Genomic DNA, 5,953 nt, shown 5'->3' on the forward strand with positions numbered 1-5,953 from the left:
TGAATAATAAACATTTATAACATTAATGTAACACCCATAACCTGAATCCGTCGCCGGAATGGGGTTACGAGGCATTATTGTAATGACCTGAATTTTTACAATTATCAAAAAAGTGCATTTTCGGGTCTCCATTTCTAAAAAATAGATTTGTAAATATTTATTAAAAATATTTACGAAGTTAAGAGAGTGATTAATTAAAGTTTAATGAAGCAAATTAGCTTAAATAAAGGATAATTAGATAAAAGGATTAACTTGAATGAAGTGTGAAAGTTTAATTATAGAATAAAGAAAATTAAAAGGACTAAATAAGTAAATAAACCAAAAAGAGTGCCAAGTGTATGGCAAAAATAAAATACAAGTATAATAAATATAATACACACATTTGTAATACATATATTTATTTGCTTATTATTTAAGTAAATATTAATGTATTTATTATTATTAAATTAATATTATATGATAAATAAATAAAAAGTTGACAAATGTATGGTATGTATAGTGACATGTGTGATACTAATATACATACATTTGTAAAATACATGTATATTTACTTATTATATAAGTATATTATTAAATTATATATTATTATTAAGTAAAAGATATTTATATAATAAATCGATTAAAGAAAGACAAATGTAATAATATATGTGTATACAAATGTAAAATAGATATTGGATATTAAATAGATATTTTATTATAGCTATTATTAAGTTATTATAATATATATATATATATATATATATATAAAGTAAAAGGAATAAAAAAAGAAAAAGAATAGAAAAAGAAAGAAAGGATGAAACGAAACAGAGAGCAGGGGAAAGAAAGAAGGAAGGAAAAAAAGAAAGAAGGAAAAAGGGAAAAATTGGGATTTCAAGGCTTGAAAGTTAAATAGGTAAGTCAATTTAGCCTTTTTTACTTAATTTTGATGTTTTGGAAGCTTTGGGACAAGGTTTTGATGAAATTAAGTGAATATTTTGAAAGTTATTAGATTTTTAAATATTGTTCATGTTGAATAAAAAGATGAATAAGGGGTTAGATTGATAGGAATTCAAGTTAGAAATGAAATAAGGATTGAATTGTAAATTAATTCATAAGTTTTATGTTGTAGGGACTAAATTGATGAAATTTTGAAATTAGGAAAATATGCTGGAAATTTAATAGTTAAATATGAGTTTAGTTAAAAATTGAGTAGAAATAAAGTATGAATTAAAATAGAAAAGTAAGTGAATTTAGTTAGGATTAAATTGAAATTAAAAGTAGAAAATCAACATTTTGCACTAAGACTATTTTGGACAGCAGCAGTAGTCTAAGTTTGAAAAATCACCAAAAATTGTAGAAATTGAATTAGAGGATTAATAAAATAAGAAATTAAATTTTATTAAGTCTAGTTTCTTATAGAAGAAACAACGTAAGCAATTGAATTGAAAATTATGAGATATAATGAATTTTGTGAGACAAGGTCAGAATGAATTCGGGTTCCCCTATTCTGATTTTGAAAAATCACCAAAAATTGAATAAAAATAATTAGAGGCTTAAAGTTATATTTTTAGAATTCATAATGAGTCTATTTTCATAAGAAATCAATGGGAATATTTTCTGTGTTTTTTACTGTGAGATAATTAACTTTTAGGGAAGAAGGGTCGGAACTATCAGACAGCAAAATAGGAGTGAATTTAAAGAATAAAATGTACCTAATGGATAAACTAAAAATTCTGAAAATTTTATGGTAAGAATATATATGAGTCTAGTTTCATGGAACATTAACAGATCTTAATTTGGAGTTCCGTAGCTCGAGTTATAAATAATTTAGTGACTATGACATAGATGGACAGCTTGAATATTCATAAAAGTAAATAATAAAAATTATGGATAATGTTACTTACAAGTGTGTTATATACACTAAGGATGTGGAATGGAGAGGAGGAGGAGGAAAAATATGTATGAATATTCATCTAGCATGGCTAATTTGCATGTTTTAGGCTCAGGGACTAAATTGAATAAAAGTAAAACTTTATGGGTAATTTTGTAAAAATGTCAGAAATGACCAAATTGCATGAAATGGATTATTTTATTATTTAAATTACAAAATTGAATGAAATTATTAATTTAGTTCAAGATCGGGGGAAAACATGTTTTAGGGATTAAATTGAAAAGTGTTGAAATTATGGAAAATTCTGATATTTTATAAAATTCATGGATTGTTATCAATATGTATGAGAATAATATCTAGAAATAAGGATTAAATTGCAAGAATTTTATTTTCCTGACCCTAAGGATGAAATCGTCATTAATTAAAAGTTTAGGGGTAAAATGGTAATTTTTTCTAGAGTATTAATTAAATGCTTTAGAATATGAAATGAATGAAAATGATGATCAAATTTATTTATAAAGATCCTGTAACACCTCGAATTTGGGCCTAGAAGTATTGGGCCTTGAGTGTGGGTCCGTAAGGAGGTTTTATATAGGTATTTAATTGTGCAATGAAATGACACAATTAAATGTCCGCTTTGGTGGTTAATGACCCTGAGAAGTGATAGAGAAATCTTGGGTTCAAACTTGGGCTCTAGCAAAAATTTTGGTATTAAGTGAAAAAAAAAACCTAGATGCTTGGATGAGGGATTTTAAATTATTGTGTTAAATAAATGACACAAGGAACCTTGTAGTCTAGTGGTTGTGGCATCATTAAGGTTGTATGGGAGCCTGGGTTCAAGCCTTGGCTCTTGCAATTTATTTTGGGTTTTTTGAAGGGAACCTAAACTTTGGCCTTTAGACCTTATAATTAATTGGGGATAAAATATGACACAAAAAGCTTTGTGGCTTAGTGGCAAGTAGCGTGTGGAGCATTTAAGGGGAGGCATAGGTTCGAATCCCATGGCAAGCAAAGAGCATTTATTTTGCTAACAGGGGGCGGCAAGAGTTGGTGTTGAATTTAAACTCTAATGTTGGAGGGATCCCACATCGGGAAGCTAACATAAGAGTGGATACAAAGCTGGCTTTAAATAGAGGGAACCATGAGGAGAGTAAAGGTACCTTTCTTGGCTGATCCCTTTCGCTGTATGGCGTGCTCATTTGGGTTGGGCGTCGGCTAAGAGTGCTCGGAGTGTGGATTAACTCCAGTCTCCTATCAGGTGTGTATTTCTCACTACTCTAGCTGTAGGATGGCTACTTCGGGCCGCGATGGGCCGAAAGGGGCCATGTGGGCCCAATGGGCCTACGGGCCCAATTGGATAAGTTGTTTGATTGTGTAGTAAATATTAGACCAGGCTAGATGAATCTCATATCTGTGGCTAGATTTGGGCTAAAAGGGCCACACGAGCGTGTGGGCCCATTTGGGCCAAGAATAGGCTTTAGGCCCATTTGTATTGTTATCCCTGTTTAGAATACTTTAGTTTACCAAATTACTGAAATGCCCTCAAATTGTAAAATTACCAAAGTACCCTCGATTTATAGAATTACCGTTTTACCCTCGATTTATAGAATTACTGTTTTACCCTTGATTTACAGAATTACTGTTTTACCCTCGATTTACAAAATTACTAAAATAACCTTGGTTTGTAAAATTACCAAAATACCCCTAGTTTATAAAATTACCAAAATACCCTTGGTTTGTGAAATTATCGAAATACCCTCAATTTGTAAAATTATCAAGATACCCCTGATTTACAAAGTTACAGAAATACCCTTGACTTTATAAAAATTATAGAAATACCATTGGTTTACAAAATTACTGAAATACCTTTGGTTTGTAGATTTACCAAAACACCCTTGTAGGATGAAATGACTAAAATACCCCTATTAGGTAAAAAGACCGTAAAGCTCCTGTAGGGTAAAGTGACCGTAAAGCCCCTGTAGGGTAAAGTGACCGTAATACCCCTGTATGGTAAAATGACGAATATGCCCTTATGTTCCGTATGACTGATGTGCTTAGGATTTACATATATTGATATTGGATTAGTTAAGTTTGAGTGACAGGTGGTGGTTATCGTAGGCGATTGATTTTGGAAACGTTTCAACTTCAACCCGTAACAGGTGTGTACTAACCCTCGTAATAGCTTAGATTAATATTTGCTGAAAAGCTGAAAGCTTCATATTTTAATGATTCGGGAATTAATATTTAGATCTATTTTCTAAGCACGTTTAAGTTGGATTCACAACGGATATGGGGTAAGAAAGTATTTGGAACGTTCTTCAACGAGTAGATCTCTTGGTAAGTATTCGAACCTTCTTTCCATTTGTATCTTGTGGTTTAAGAAAAGCTGAAAACCCCTCTGTCGACTAAGGCTAAAAGGGTTTTTGGTGTTATTTGGTTTGTTGGTGCTAGTGAGGATTAAAGGCTACCGATCGAGGAGTGTGTGAAAAGCTTGGATCATTGGAGTGACTAAATCTAGTCATCAACTTCGGCAAAGGTATGAACCCAAGGGCCATTGTGAATGGTGGCCGAATGTGTAAGTGATGATAATAGGTAGTTTTTGATTTGGTTTAATATTAACATGGTCTAATCTATAAGTGGTTGATTATAGGAGAAATCGCATAGGAGATCTCGTCAAGGAATATCGCAAATCAGGTGTGTAACGAACCCTTTTTCATAGCTTGAAGCGATAAATGTCGAAAAGCCGAAATGCCGAAATTCTGGCATTTCGAGGACTTGTGAGCAAGCGAATGATCACTAGTTAGTTAGAATTGATGAGATGATGATCGGGAACAATGGAAACGATAAGGACGTATTTTTAGCGTTCACGGTAAGTTGGGCCTCGAGGGGCTGAAATAGGGCCCAATAGGCTTTCGGGCCCATTTGGGTAAAATTGGTAGAAAACAGAAATCTGTTAAATTGCATGTTAAAACTGTTAATACTGTTATGGATATAGGCTAAATGGGCCTAGATGACAAAATCGGCTAAGTAGGGCCCATTAGGGTTTTAGGCCCAATAACTCGATTTCGCTAAAAATGGGCCAGAATCATTGTTTGCACCCATGAATTGTTAGTAATCGTTAATAAACATGGAAACCCTAATTTTTGGTAAAATTACAAGATTACCCTTATAACATGAAAATGACCATTTTGCCCCTAGGTAAAAATGACCATTATACCCCTAAGGTTTATATATGAACTTAATGCATGGGATTTTGATAAACATGATATGTATGATATGCACATGATATGTATGATATGCACATGAGATGTTCATAAATGCATTGGGTTGGGTTTTTATATGGATGGAGGAAGTGCAAAAAGGCTTATGCCCCAGTTATTAAAGGGCTTATGCCCCAGTTATGATAAAGGGCTTATGCCCCAGTTATGATGAAGGGTTTATGCCCCAGTTATAAAAAGGGCTTTTGCCCCAGTTACTAAAAGAGGCTAGGCCTCCAGTTATATGATAAAGCAGCTATGCTACCAGTGGAGAGTTATGGCGGGGTGGGTTGAGTTAATCCCCACATGGTGTGTTGGTTGGTACGGGTGGAGAGTAGCGGATGGTGGGTTGAGTAGTCTCCCCAAATGGGCTTGCATTCTTTCATTGACATTATATGTGATATTGAAATGGGCCTATGGGCTATACCGTTTACCGTAAAGGCTTCGGCCCAGTAATATGAAATTTGAAAAGGCTTCGGCCCAGTGTTATGAAAAATGAAATATGAAAAGGGCTACGGCCCAGTACATGTTGAGATTGGATTTGGGCTTAAGCCCAATAGGCTATTATTGTTTTGGGCTCTGAAAGGGGCTTGTTGCACACTGAGTTTCCAAACTCACCCCCTTTCCTTAACCTTGCAGGTGAGCCTTGATGTGGGGACTTGGGCTGGAGGGGATTCAGAGTGGCCACGGTGATCGCTTTTGGACCTTTAAATAAGTGTTGGTTTTCATTTAATTTCCTTTAATTATTATTTATTTTTGGGTTGTAATAAGGCTATTTTTAACTTTTCTTTTATTTCTTTTCGGGATTAGTTTATTTTTAATAACT

At 33.2% G+C, this 5,953-nt stretch overlaps 1 long non-coding RNA gene across 1 annotated transcript; it reads left to right on the forward strand.

Annotated features, from left to right (window-relative positions):
* Window positions 1-3,955: 3,955 nt before the first annotated feature.
* Window positions 3,956-4,406, forward strand: LOC121206280 (uncharacterized). The gene is made up of 3 exons (XR_005901381.1): window positions 3,956-4,029; window positions 4,119-4,207; window positions 4,322-4,406. It is a non-coding gene; the product is annotated as an uncharacterized lncRNA (long non-coding RNA).
* Window positions 4,407-5,953: the final 1,547 nt, after the last annotated feature.

Source organism: Gossypium hirsutum, chromosome A01 (genome assembly GCF_007990345.1).
Source record: "Gossypium hirsutum isolate 1008001.06 chromosome A01, Gossypium_hirsutum_v2.1, whole genome shotgun sequence".
Lineage (NCBI taxonomy): Eukaryota > Viridiplantae > Streptophyta > Magnoliopsida > Malvales > Malvaceae > Gossypium > Gossypium hirsutum.